Genomic DNA, 15,510 nt, shown 5'->3' on the forward strand with positions numbered 1-15,510 from the left:
AATGAGCAGACATTCCGCACATTCTTCTTCAGCCACTTCCAAGTGGGCGACATCATCAGACATGTGGGGACTCCACCGTTCATGATAAGAATGATTCAGTAAGATTTCAGTGGAATCGTGCACTAATCCCACATCAGACTGCGAAGAATCATTTGGAGTCATAACAATAGGGATGGGCAATACCAAGTAAATACAGGCTCAATGTTGCCGATATTAGAACATTTCCAAGACCCTGGGCAAAATACTGCTTGTTAAAATTTTCAATCTGCCCTGCCGGATTATATAAATTTTTTAGACTTTTAACATCAAAACTGTAGCCGCCATTATGATGTGCAGTGCTGTTTTTAAATGACCGTAAGTCTTGAACTATAGAAAGTATTTCAATGGTCAGAATCTGCACTTTTGGGTGTTATATGAATTATTATGGTAATTTACGTCACAGCAGCTCAGGCAAGGGACAAAGCAGAGTGGCCGGGGTTTGTTTTCAGAGCAGCCCGAAATGTGTGTGTCAGAAACAGATGCAGAAGAAAATTTTTACGTGATAATATATCATATTTCAGGTGTTTATTACACTTTGCATTCATATTTTGCTTGATTGTAAAAAAAAAGTCAAAGAGCGACGTTGCTATGTTCTTAATATAAAGTGTTTGATTGTTTATAGTTAATATTGTAAATCACACTTTCTTTATTTTCATGTACATTTTGGGTGTCGCATTCAGTAAACTCTAAAATTCTATTCCGTTTTTTTGATGTGGTCTGTCATAACGAACATGTCATAATCGGACATTGTGTCTTTTGGTATTAGTGTTCCTGAAAAAAAGTGACCCAAACACATACCGTACAGCAGATTTTTACAGCTAAATGTGTATATATCATTTATACACACATACACCTTGGCCTTCCAGGCACATTTTTTTCTCTCAATGTGGCCCCCGGGTCAAAATATTTGCCCAGTTCTGACTTACTGACATCAATTTTGTTATTATTTGTTGAACATAAAACAAGGATTTTATCCAAACAAGGGTTTTATTTAGGGCTGTCAAAAGATAAAACTATTTAATCTGGATTATCATATTTTGTCCATTGTTAACTTGTAATTATTTGCGATAATCGCGGATCAATAGGGACGGCGTGGCACAGTGGGAGAGTGGCCGTGCGCAACCCGAGGGTCACTGGTTCAAATCCCACCTAGAACCAACCTCGTCACGTCCGTTGTGTCCTGAGCAAGACACTTCACCCTTGCTCCTGATGGGTGCTGGTTGGTGCCTTGCATGGCAGCTCCCTCCATCAGTGTGTGAATGTGTGTGTGAATGGGTAAATGTGGAAGTAGTGTCAAAGCGCTTTGAGTACCTTGAAGGTAGAAAAGCGCTATACAAGTACAACCCATTTATCATTTATTTATATAAGTTTTTTAATAAGAGTACCTAAACCGTACTTTTTTGTAATATTGCCCATCATTCATAATCCTTATGCAAGACAAGAGCTCATATATCCATCCATCCATTTTCTACCGCTTATTCCCTTTTGGGGTCGCGGGGGGGCGCTGGTGCCTATCTCAGCTACAGTCGGGCAGAAGGCGGTGTACACCCTGGACAAGTCGCCACCTAATCGCAGGGCCAACAGAGATAGACAGACAACATTCACGCTTACATTCACACACTAGGGCCAATTTAGTGTTGCCAAGCCAACACAGATAGACAGACAACATTCACACTTACATTCACACACTAGGGCCAATTTAGTGTTGCCAATCAACCTATCCCCAGGTGCATGTCTTTGGAGGTGGGAGGAAGCCGGAGTACCCGGAGGGAACCCACGCATTCACGGGGAGAACATGCAAACTCCACACAGAAAGATACCAAGCCTGGATTTAAACCCAGGACTGCAGGACCTTCGTATTGTGAGGCAGATGCACTGACCCCTCTTCCACCGTGAAGCCCATATATATATATATATATATATATATATATATATATATATATATATATATATATATATATATATATATATATAATTTATTTATTTTTTTTTAAAAAAATTTCTGCATTCTAATGTGTAATATATGGCGAGTATGAGGTGGGTAACAATGCAGCTAATGGGACTACACTATTCCACCCATAAAGCCTACATCAACAATCCAGAAACCACTGTTGCGTTTGGACCAGATCTTCCTCTTTTTAGGGAATTTAAGCTATTGGTCACCCCCCAGGTTCCTTTTATGATACTCAAGCTGGTTTTAAATGAATCCCAGACAGAGTAGCTTATTTGATCTTTTATTCCAAAGCTTTGGGAGACCAATCTACGTACAACAGCTCTAAATCGCATTGCCCAAGTTGATCTGCTAATTCTACGGAAGTCTCCCCTTTTACACTATTTCACTCGCCCCCCTCCCCCCCTCCCTTCCAGAGCTAATCCTTCTAAGCCTGGGACATTTGAGATAAGAAGGGTGTTATGGCTGCTAGTTACATTCCAAGCTTCAAGGTCTACATATGCACAACACTTAGCTGTTTTCAAATATGACTAGGATTTAAAAAGATATCTATCTCCGTCAATCCCCCTTCAGATCTTTTACAAAAGATCTCTAACACAATTACAAAACTTCTAAAGCACCTGTCCCACATTAAAGTTTTAGCAAGCTTGCACTAAAATAAAAGCGCAGTTACATGGGAGATAGATGGAGGGAGTCCACGTCAAAGTCGTCATGGTCAGCGAGGGAAACTAGCAATTCTCGAAAGTCATCACTTTGCTTGACTCCCTTCAGGGACATAGGAAACCCAGAAACAGGGTGGGGTTGACCTTCTACGGCTCTAACACTAATGCGGGTGCATAGAGACCTAGCACAAGGTGCGATAAAGCAACCGCATGAGGCTAGAGTGGCCAAGAAAACTGCAAAGGAGACCAGCACAGACTTAATTACAGTAGGTCAGTCCACCTGCCAAAGATGCCTTGAAGCCGATCTTTGAAGGGGTCAGGGACACCGGAAAATTCAGTAAGTTCCTTAGACAGGGCTTGGAGGCCCTCTAAGGCCCTCTGGACCGAGCCATCGGGGGCGGTGTTGTTAGGAATGAAAGTACAGTATTGCACACACACCTTCTTCCTTGGCTAGGATGCGGTCAAGGGCTATGTGGTTCTGGATGGCCATGAGGGAGGTCGGGGCAAGTTGCTCAGCAAGTCCCTCAACAGCATCACGAGTCAGGTTGGTCAGTCTCAACAGATTATAAAAAACATAGTTAATGTGTTCTACATTTTTAGTAGCAGTCACAGGGAAAATAGCACCAATGATAGGAAGGTTCTCGAAACCTGCACAGGATTCACACCACAATTTATGTTGTCCGGGGACCCCCTTTGGTTGCCCTATTGCATCAAAGTAAACACCATCAGGGTTTCTCATCAAATCAAATGAGCCTGTTACACTCCTCCTAGACAGAACATGGTGGCGTCGGCGGGAAGTTAAAGAGGCCGCTGAAACAGGAGTTCCAAGGGGTTTTAATTTGGTACCCACTAGGGTGAGTGGTGTCACCAGTTGACCATAGCACAAAGCCCAACGGCTGACGTCAGGATTCTATTGTACAGTCTGTGCTCTCCACAATACCAGAATAAGTCAGCCCGTGCCCAAGGGCCTATTTTGGAGCCATTTATCAGTGTGGTGCACCAGGATGGGTCAATGTTACCCAATTTTTTGGGGGACGAAGAGGGTCCTGTGAATTGAAAACACATGTAATTCATCTTTTGGGCCACAAAGGGAAGAAGTCGGGTGGAATTGTCAATAGGAGGTTACACACAAGCCAACAAATCAGAACCTGGCGGCGTGGGTTCAGAAAACAAGGAGATAAGGCAGTTTGAGCCATTTGTGTCAGTCAACTTAAAAGGGGCGGGGTAAGTATGGGGAAAGGGACTGCCAGCGGAACAAGCAACACAATCACCCATGTTTTTGCTCTTGGCCATGCTAGTCATCCACCTGAACCACAGGTTGCCTGCACCCGCTCCTAGGGTCAAAGCTACCGGGTATATGCAGATGTAAGAGCCTTTGAAACGTCACCGAGGTGGAGTGGCACTTTAGGCGCTACAGAGGGGGCAGAGGTAGTTAACGCCCTCTCAAGGACATTGCCAGCGCCCCCCGCGACCCAAAAGGGAATAAGCGGTAGAAAATGGATGGATGGAAACCCTTTAGAGTCTGTACCTGTCTGGTCAACCCCTAACACAATATGAAATGGACTGGGTCAATTGGGCATGTCACCCATGTTGGCAATTGTAAGGGCGAGGGGGTTCTGGGAACTATCAAAATTCCTCTGAAAGGTTGTCCCTTCCCGAATAGTTTTGATGTAATAATAGGGGGCTAGTGGGATTCCAATGCCTTGTGTAGTGGGTTACCTGCTTCCACCAGGGGCACCACCCCATAGAGTATGTATTCTGCTTCCGACACCAATAGCTCAGGGTTGAGTCGTAACAAAGATAGAGGTTACTACCACGATAATAACTATTATGTCCCTCGCAATCAATCACACTGCACAGGTCAAAAAAGTAAGTCTTGCTGTCCCCCTTGATCCAGTCTATTTAAAGTCCGCCATGTGTTCTAAGACATCGGGAAGGAAGGACTGAGGCACAAGGACATTAGAACAAGCCAAAGTATCAGTCTGTCAGGGAATACTGCTGGGTGTAACATCCTGCCTTCCATCTGTCAAAATCAGGGTAATTAAGGTAACGAAACGGGGATCAACATCAAACTTTTCACTTATTCCAGAGACACCAATAGTTATGCTGAAAACAAGTAAGAGAAGTTGTATAACGTCGAATACATAGGTTGGTCTCAAGTAAGGATATATGATAGCTTTGGATATATGATACAGCAGTTGAGTAGGTCTGGTAGATCTACACGAAGGTAGACGGAAGCTCAACGGGGGAAGATCTCTCTCGGCGTGTTCTTCTGGGCTGTGGGACTGTGTGTAAGTTACTAAAGCTTCGCTCTTCTATGACCTGGGGGGAGAGGTTACTAGCACGTCACCCACTTCAGTGGCTAACAGTGAGTCTTCTGCCTGCTCCCGTTCTTCTTCAGATGCCTCAGGCTCAAAAGGCGCTGCTAGGGGGTTGAGTGGGGCAGGTGATGTGGCGATGAGATGTCCGTTCCACGACCTTGAAGGGACCGGTCCACCTGGGCTCCGTCCATTTGTGCCTGATGACCTTGATCTTGACCCACTCTCAGCGGGCGGAAGGGAATTTGGAGTGGCGGATGGTTGCCCACGAATCTGTGCAGAGAAATTATTACACACATTCTGAATTTGCTCAACGTACCACTTTGGTTTTACGCTGATTCCTCCTTCCAGGGGGGCGGCTGGACCTGGGAAAGGCTGACCTGTGTGCGGTTCATAGGGTGAAAAACCAGTTTTGTTCATGGACATTCGAATGATCATTAAAGCCAATGGTAACGCGTCAACCCACTTCAATTTGGTCTGTGCACAGATTTTAGCCAATTTTGTCTTGATGTTTTGGTTCATTCTCTCGAACTTACCTTCGGACTGAGGATGAACCTGTGTTCTAGTCCGAGAGTCTTTTCGACCAAGGCTAAGTGAGCATTTTTAAAATGGGTGCCGTTATCTGACCTAATCTTTTTTGGGGAAACCATGTTGGGGAATTAGGTCATTCACAAGCCATTTAATTACTGATTTTGCATCCTCTTTTGAGGTTGGGGTTGCTTTCGGCCAACCACTGTAATTGTCAACGCAAGTCAGCAGGTACCTTTTCCCTTGTACCTGATTGATCATATCAATGAAATCATAAACTTTACACTGATGTTACCTCACCTCCTCGATATTCCAAATTAATCTACTAAACCACTATCGATGTTCAAAATCGTTATTTTCTAATCAAATTTACTTACAACTTTTTTACCCACTGAAAAAATATTTAAACTACTCTACTTCCCCCTTACGGCAAACCCCGCCTTGCCCTGACAACAGTCATGCCTACATCAAATCATGGTACCTTCTACATTCTTGTTGTGACAACCAAGAGAGTTACCATTGGGAAACTTAGCCACCTTGCTAACCTAAACAATCTCATTCCTATTCTCTCCAAATCAAAGCCAACGTCGAAGCCTGTCAATAACACCATCCGGATGGGTCTCTTGAATGTCGGGTCTCTGAATAACAAATCATTTTTAGTGAATGATTTTATTACCACTTCTAAACTTGACTTTGTTTTTAACTGAAAAATGTTAAAACTATGGAAATTGTCAGAGTCGAATGATTGTCGATTTTGTTGTAAGGAGTCTGAATCCACCCTCAACTCCTGCCCCTTCTGTTTCTGAAAAAGGGACTGTGTTTGTAGTACTATCACTTTCAGAAACATCTAAGAAAAAGTTTAGCTGATAGTCAAGTAAATTATTCAATATGGTGAAAGCGACAAAATATGCTTATATTGATATTGACACAAATGCTAGAAAAACACTAACCTTATGGTGGATGCTTTTGCAATAGTAATTTGACATTCTACCACACCTGGTGGCCACATTAATTCATTAAGTCAAGCTCATGTTATAGAAAGTTGAGTGATGCGGACACGTTTGTTACCGAATACTTTCTCTCAGACTTTTGTCCTGGCGATTTTGTACATGTTATAAGCAACTATAATTATTTAATATGCTTAAATGTCATGTGTTGTTTTAGCTCAGCTGTTGTGTAGCTGCTAGCTCCTTGTAGCCTACAACCGGGGTGTCTAAAATGCAGCCCATAGCTATGTGTTAAACAAACAACTGAAACAATTGAAAATGTGGTATTTGTGTGTCGGTTCAATCATCAGCAGCTACGCCCTGTTTCATCATTGGACCTAAGTCTTTGGTTTCGTAGGCGGGATCGAGAGCAAGGGAACAATGTGGGACAGCATTTGTGTCCATCTTATACCATGGTAGTTGTTGCAAAGATATGTCAACATGAGCAGCCACACCGTGAGTTCCAACATATATAAATATATATAAAAAGGAGTCAATGGCCTCCTGGTATGAGTTGTCTAACTGGTGATCATAACATATGGCGAGTCGGGTGGCGGTACAAACGGAAACAGCTCAGTCACCCAGGGTTTTCACCGATAGAACAGTTGCATCAGGAGTTGTAAGCCATTTCTGGTGCCCCAAGCTTTGGTATGAGCTCATGCGCATGGAGGAGTCTTGGTAGTGGTGTCGCAGCTTGGTGGTTGTACCGTCAGGTAACACCAGGAAGGTCCCTTCTGTGCGATATTGAATGTCAGAGTACAGTTTGTAAAGCAAGTCAATATACCAAGCAGGCACGGGGTGCTTGCTTGACATTCTACCACACCTGGTGCACAGGGGTGCTTCAGTGTGTGTCCAGCAATGTGAACCGGAAGTAGTTTGGTGACAGGTAACATTCTTGTGACCTCAGCGAAGCCTTCGACCCTCAAAAAGGAAGCACATAGTTTCTTTGGTACCTCTGCATTCAGAGATGAGTGGGTGGCACCAGTGTCAATCACGAATTGATAGCGTTGTCTGTTTACACTTATGTCCAGCATGGGGCCTGTCTGTATTTCCTGCTGGGACTTCCGCTGTGGGCACCCTCTTCGTGCTTGTCCGGCGGCACAACGGAACCTTTCCTGTTCTGAAATGTTCTGACTTTCTCGAGCCCAGTGACCAGGCTGGTAACAGATGAAACAGTTTCCACCCCGGACTGGCCTTGAAGCACCGCGTTGTCCACCACCACAATACCAGCAGGCGGATTATTTTCTCCGCCTGCTGGAGCTAAAAAAAAAGGCCACCTACTGCTGAATATACTTTAGCTGATTTTTGACCTTTCGGTTCTTTTGACATTTTTGCTTCAGTGATTTGTAAATTAAGGAGTTGTTTCCTTGTTACTCTGTCACAGCCTTGTCGTTGTCCTTTTGCTTAGTCCAATTCTGCATATCACTTTTAAAATCACAGCATTAATTGCCCCTTTAAATGTTAATCAATACCCCTATTTCAAAGATTATACCTACTACTTCATGTATATTTAAATAACTTTTTAAATCAACTAAATATTAGTTATAAGTTAATTAAATTATCATTTGTGTCTATCAGTTAGTTAGTTGTGCACTCTGACTTCCTGTCGTGCGTGATATTCTACAAAATAAAACCATCCATCCATTTCCTACCGCTTATTCCCTTTTGGGTTCACGGGGGGCGCTGGCGCCTATCTCAGCTACAATCGGGCGGAAGGCAGGGTACACCCTGGACAAGTCGCCACCTCATCGCAGGGCCAACACAGATAGACAGACAACATTCTCACTCACATTCACACACTAGGGCCAATTTAGTGTTGCCAATCAACCTATCCCCAGGTGCATGTCTTTGGAGGTGGGAGGAAGCCGGAGTACCCGGAGGGAACCCACGCATTCACATTTATTTAAATTATTCTTTGTGGTTTGCTTGCTGTCTGTTTACTTAAACTTTCCTGGCTCAGTATGTCCTCTGATTAGAATTTGTTTAACGCTTGGGGGACTGGAGCAGGGGAGAGTGGCGACTTTTTGTCTGTTCTTTTTCTGCCCTCTTCAGACGCCCTTGTTACTAAGACATATTTTTTATCTCAAATGTCTCACCCAGAAGCACACCTGTATTATATCACACCTTAATAAAAACAAACAACGTTTATCATTCACTCAGACCTACATAAAATGGCCAAGGAGAGTGAAGTCACTGCTTCCCCGCTTAGGCTGCTGCCCTAGCGACCTGACCTCTGATAAACAGAGGAAGATAAATAGATGGATGGATCATTCACTTATATGATTTCTGAACTAGGTATTATAGAACAGCTATAAAATACAAATGTATTTCAGCTTCAGGAGTTAACAACTAACCAAACAAACAAACAAACAAACTTGCAGCGAAGCACCCTCAACAGCATACGCTGACACACAAATATCATTTACGAATACCTTCATTTGTCACTTTCTCATCCTTTCTTCAACTTGCTTTTTCATTTACAAACCACATCCTGTATCCATCTCTTCCCTACACTTCACACACACACACACACACGCACACGCACACACACACACACACACACACATGCATACACACGCGCGTAAGCACTCCCGCATAAAAATAAAAAAAAAATGCACAAAAGCTTTTTTTCTACGTTTCATTTTACCATAAAACTTCGAGTTACTTTTCTTAATTTACCAAAACTACTCACTACTTTACGAGTGTTGTAAACTCCCTCTTAATCCTTTCAAGAAACATTCTCTTTTTATTTTCTTTTTTTAAACTCTACTTGTTATTTACATTGTCGACAACAGTACATTCAATTGATCATTAAACAGAAACGATTCATCACATTTTCCCAGCCACCATCACGTTCCTGTCTGTCACACTCCTTGGCCATTGTGTCTTTTTTCCTTCATTTTAGTGCACACTTCCGTATCGCCTGGATCTCGCAACCATGGAACTTTATTGTACTTTTACAAATGGCTTCCAGCCGCGGAATTTGTCATATGGTATAGAAGGGCCTCCACCCTTACGGTCCTTAATTTTAGTGTACACGTTAATGTCACATGGATCTTACAACCAGGGAATATTTTATTGTATTTTACAAATGGCTTCCAACCCATCCTTACTTTTAGTGTACACGTTAATGTCACATGGATCTTACAACCAGGGAATATTTTATTGTACTTTTACAAATGGCTTCCAACCCATCCTTACTTTTAGTGCACACGTTAATGTCACATGGATCTTACAACCAGGGAATATTTTATTGTACTTTTACAAATGGCTTCCAACCCAACCTTACTTTTAGTGCACACATTAATGTCACATGGATCTTACAACCGGGAAGTATTTACTATTTCCGATACAACGGTCATCCGACCCGGTACTCTTTTAGGGGAGACCCAAACAAATCCAAAACAGGGCGAGCCACACCCGGCCATTTGCTTACTCGTCAGTGAAGCAGCCCGTGACGGTAATCTTGACACAATGCCGTGAGTTGACCACTTATTTACAACTTTTATGTAATGGCGGACAAGACAAAAATGCAACCAATCTATCAAAATCACCACTCTGTCTCTGGGGTACGAAACAGTGTTTGACTTACAGACTTCAGGACAGATTCCTAATGCAGATTTTAGAAAAAGGCTCTGCTTACCTGGATTTATGTGTTGGCCAAGTGAGTCTGTCCGGAGGATTGTAAGTGATGTCCAATTCTCAGCGTGTCATCCCGCGTACGAAGCCCCCAAATTGTTGCGTTTGGACTAGATCGTCCTCTTTTTAGGGAATTTAAGCTACTGGTCACCCCCCAGGTTCCTTTGATGACACATGAGCTGGTTTTAAATTAATCCCAGACAGAGTAGCTGATTTGATCTTTTATTCCAAAGCTTTGGGAGACCAATCTAGCTTTAAATCGCATTGCCCAAGTTTATCTGCTAATCCTACAGAAGTCTCCCCTTTTACACTATTTCACTCGCCCCCCTCTTCTCCTCCCCTCCAGAGCGAATCCACATATCCATTCTCCCTCTAAACCTGGGACATTTGAGATAAGAAGGGTGTTATGGCTGCTAGTTACATTCCAAGCTTCAAGGTCTACATATGCACAACACTTAGCTGTTTTCAAATATGACTAGGATTTAAAAAGATATCTATCTCCGTTACCACCAATAGGGCTCCATTTTAATGTTGTGACCTGAATATTAACCAAGTATTTGTCATAATCCGATGTTTTGTTTAGTTAAAGACTCCCATAATTCTGTTTCAGCACCCTTGGGTTTGTGTTTTCTTGGTTGCCATGGGAGCTGATTATTTTCACCTGCCTCTGATTCGTATTCGGGACCCTCACCTGCTTCCAGGCACTAATCAGAGAGGTATTTATTCCTGCTTTTCGCTACACTCAGGCTGGCTGTTTTGTTTGCTCCATGCAACAAGCTACGTGTGTTCACCGTTTGAGTCCGTAGCTAAGCTTCACTATTTGTTTGCTTGTTTTCCATGCTAAGCTTTCCCGTTAGCTTTTCCATAGCTACTTGTGCTATCCGCACGCTCTCCTGTATTTTTGGATTTTGCCTGATTTATGAAAAATGAATCATGGTCTTACCTGCACACTGCCACCAGAGTTCCGTCTGCTTCATTGGGAAATGATCTGCACATTAACATGCAACACCGCTATAACAGTATTAGCGATACTGTTATTATAAGAGCAAACGCAGAGGAACTTCTTTTAGCAGCGCTAACTAGCTTATAATGCTATGACATACTGAGCTGCTGCATCGCCTCTGAGTTGATAGAACTTAATTCCAGATTATAAATCTTGCCTCTCACCTGGATAGTAGAAGGTTGTGGTCATACACCGAGGAGCTGGTCAACTTTGACATTCAGCTTAGACCAAAAGACAGCAAGAAAGGCACAAAAAGACTTGTTTTTGTTTTTGGTAAAAACCTGCATGAGGATAATGATGAATTCGTCATCTAAATGGGAAGATATAAACATCCCATCAGTCGGCATCCCAGTGAGAGCAGACGGTGTACAGTAATTGATTGTTTTATTATGTTCCTAGTTTGTATTTCTTGTTTAGCACTTAGCAATGCTGCTACATTTTGCATCTGTTTCGCACACAGCATCTAAAACTTTGAGCTCATCGTCATTTTACAAACCCCGTTTCCATATGAGTTGGGAAATTGTGTTAGATGTAAATACAAACGGAACAGAATTATTTGCAAATCCTTTTCAACCCATATTCAGTTGAATGCACTACAAAGACAAGATATTTGTCCAAACGCATAAACTTTTTTTTTTGTGCAAATAATAATTTACTTGAATTTCATGGCTGCAACACGTGCCAGAGTAGTTGGGAAAGGGCATGTTCACCACTGTGTTACATCACCTTTTCTTTTAACAAAACTCAATAAACGTTTGGTAACTGAGGAAACTAATTGTTGACGCTTTGATAGTGGAATTCTTTCCCATTCTTGTTTTATGTAGAACTTCAGTCGTTCAACTTACGCTTCATAATGCGCCACACATTTTCAATGAGAGACAAGTCTGCACTGCAGGGGGGCCAGGAAATTACCCGCACTCTTTTTTTACAAAGCCACGCTGTTGTAACACGTGCTGAATGTGGCTTACATTGTCTTGCTGAAATAAGCAGGGGCGTCCATGAAAAAGACGGCGCTTAGATGGCGGCATATGTTGTTCCAAAACCTGTATGTACCTTTCAGCATTAATGGTGCCTTCACAGATGTGTAAGTTTCCCATGCCTTGGGCACTAATCCACCCCCATACCATCACAGATGCTGGCTTTTGAACTTTGCGTCGATAACAGTCTGAATGGTTCGCTTCCCTTTTGGTCTGGATGACACAATGTCGAATATTTCCAAAAACAATTTGAAATGTGGACTCGTCAGACCACAGAACACTTTTCCACTTTGCATCAGTCCTTCTTAGATGATCTTGGGCCCAGAGAAGCCGGCGGCGTTTCTGGATTTTGTTGATAAATGGCTTTCGCTTTGCATATTAGAGCTTTAACTTGCACTTACAGATGTAGCGACAAACTGTATTTAGTGGCAGTGGTTTTCTGAAGTGTTCCTAAGCCCATGTGGTGATATCTTTTAGAGATTGATGACGTTTTTTGATACTGTGCCGTCTGAGGAATCGAAGGTCACGGTCTTCAATGTTGGTTTCCGGCCATGCCGCTTACGTGGAGTGATTTCTCCAGATTCTCTGAACCTTTTGATGATATTATGGACCGTAGATGTTGAAATCCCTAAATTTCTTACAATTGCACTTTGACAAACGTTGTTCTTAAACTGTTTGACTATTTGCTCATGCAGTTGTGGACAAAGGGGTGTACCTCACCCCATCCTTTCTTGTGAAAGACTGAGCATTTTTTGGGAAGCTGTTTTTTATACCCAATCATGGCACCCACCTGTTCCCAATTAACCTGCACACCTGTGGGATGTTCCAAATAAGTGTTTGATGAGCATTCCTCAACTTTATCAGTATTTATTGCCGCCTTTCCCAAATTCTTTGTCACGTGTTGCTGGCATCAAATTCTAAAGTTAATGATTATTTGCAAAAAATATAAAGTTTATGAGTTTGAACATCAAATATGTTGTCTTTGTAGCATATTCAACTGAATATGGGTTGAAAATGATTTGCAAATCATTGTAGTCCGTTTATATTTACTTCTAACACAATTTCCCAACTCATATGGAAACGGGGTTTGTAAAATAAAATACAAAAATAAAATAAATACGAAATAATAATACATTATTCTTTTAAATAATATCAGTGTTTATGTCACTGATTAAAAAAGTATTTATATATTACAAGATCCTTGCATTGACTTTTAACCTCGGACAGGCCAGAGTCCTCTACAGCAAACATTTTTATTTTGTATAACAACGATAATTTCTTGTGAAATGTGTAACTTTGATGAAAGAAAGAGACCAAAAACAAATGTCCACTTCACCTATCAATTCATCCATTTTTCTACCGCTTGTCCCTTTCTGGGTCATGGGGGGGGTGCTGGAGCCTATCTAAGCTGAATTTGGGTGGAAGGCGGGGTACACACTAGTTTTCTCAAAAAAGTTCCTGGATCATCATTTGTCCCAAAGTAGTCTTTGATGTGTCTGATGAAGCCTGCCATGAGAAGTCGTTGTTTGTTGTTGGAGGAAATAGCCACACGTCAGTGAAATTAATACACCTTTTGTCATGAGGGCGGTTCCTCTTCCTTTTCCCCCCCTCTTTTATTCCTACTCTCCTCCCTCTTGTGTCTGTAAGTCTCCCCCCTGGTCATCAGTTGCAGGTGTGCTGCCGGTCTTCTGAGCCCACCTGTTCCCAATCAACAACCTGACTTAAACCCTGGATCCCCACCCAGCCAGTGCCAGTTCGTCCGTTGCCTGTGGTACACTCTAACCCTAACTCAATCATTCTGACCTGTGCCCTGAACCTTTTTGACTCCTGTTTTTTTGTATTTTCTCAGATGGTGAACAGACCTTGACCGAGTCTTCCTGGAGCTGATTTTGTTACACTTGAATTATTTTCTCCAGTGATTTTTTTGTTATTAAATAGACTGTTTACTGATCCGCAATTGGATTCTTTTTTTGAGACCTTAACCGAACAAACTGGCCATGATGAATCCAGCGGCTCTTCCCCTTAGTGACGACACACCTGCGGCAATCCAGGAAGCTGTTTCACATCAAGGCATCCTGCTTGGCCTGCATGAACAGACAGTATGACTTCTCGTTTAAGGAAATCAGGACCTTGTATCACAGATGAGTCTACTAATGCACCAAATGTCTGTCTTGACAAAAAAAAATTCATCCACAGCCTCTGCCCAGTCACCTTTGACCCCGGACTCACCTCACGCCTCTGCCACAACTCCCGAAGTTCCCGTGCCAAACCCTGAACCTTATAATGGGGACCTGAGCAGCTGTCTGTCACGATCCGCGACTCGGATCGTTTATGGTTTTGCCTTTTGATATGTTTTTCATCATGTTTGTTTCTAGACTCTGCCGTTCCTTGTGTTTGAGCACTTCCTCGTTTGTTTTAGTCACCATGGCAACGTAATGTGCTCCTCCTCACGGGCTCCTGTCACACACCTGTTTCTGATTATTATTTGTGTATTCAAGCCCACCTGATTCCTTAGTTCGTCCTCGGTCCATTGTTTGCTTTATGCAACACAACACGTATGTAATCTCTGCTTATCCCTGCTTTTGTTGTGCTAAGTTCCGTCTTAGCTTCGCGTGCGTTCGGCACATCACCTTTTGGACTTTCTGTATCCTGCTAAGTTTAGCTTTAGCTTCCAGTGCGTAGTCATGCGCTTTATTTTCCATTTTGTACCAGTGTTCTTTTGTTTTATTATATTGAAATCAAATTCTTACCTGCACTCCTGCCTGACTGGTCGTGTGCATCCGAGAGGTGGCAACTTCGCGCAGTAAATGCGCCGCGTACACGTGACGCTGTCGAGGCTTTCTTCTGCAGTGTTCCAAAGTTTTTCAACTCAGACCAACAACTTTCTCTGCAGATAAGTCTAAAATTTTGTTTATGGTTGGGTTGCTGCGTGGCAGGGCGTTAGCATGAGCAGAGGCAGAAGATTCCCAGAATCCACTGGCACTCAGGACTTTCAATGACTTTGTTGAGCGTTTCCGGCAAGTTTTTGATCACCCAAACTATGCTGGTAGTGCAGCAAAGCGTCTCCTATCACTACAGCAGGGAAGTCACAGTGCTGCAGTTTATTCTGTGGAGTTTCAAACATTGGCAGCTGACTCAGGATTGAATGACAAAACGCTAATGGAGAGTTTTATTAAGGGTCTTAATGAACAGCTATAGGATGAATTGGCTTGCAGAGACGAAGAAACAAGTTTTAGTTCACTCATTTCATTGGTGATTCGTTTAGATAACCGTTTACGTGAGCGCCGTCAAGAGAAGTCTGGTCAATTGAAACTCCCTCAAACAGTTCACAAACCAGCAATTAAAACCGCAGAGATTCCCCATCCTACACATCCTGCGTATACTGATGAACCCCTGCAGGTGGGCAG

The 15,510-nt window shown here is 42.7% G+C and overlaps 1 long non-coding RNA gene across 1 annotated transcript; it reads left to right on the forward strand.

Moving 5' to 3' along the window:
• The first annotated feature begins 10,728 nt into the window (after positions 1-10,728).
• Positions 10,729-15,050, forward strand: LOC133555686 (uncharacterized). The gene is made up of 3 exons (XR_009807372.1): positions 10,729-10,839; positions 13,751-13,874; positions 13,953-15,050. It is a non-coding gene; the product is annotated as an uncharacterized LOC133555686 (long non-coding RNA).
• Positions 15,051-15,510: the final 460 nt, after the last annotated feature.

This window comes from Nerophis ophidion, linkage group LG07 (assembly GCF_033978795.1).
Source record: "Nerophis ophidion isolate RoL-2023_Sa linkage group LG07, RoL_Noph_v1.0, whole genome shotgun sequence".
Taxonomy (NCBI): domain Eukaryota; kingdom Metazoa; phylum Chordata; class Actinopteri; order Syngnathiformes; family Syngnathidae; genus Nerophis; species Nerophis ophidion.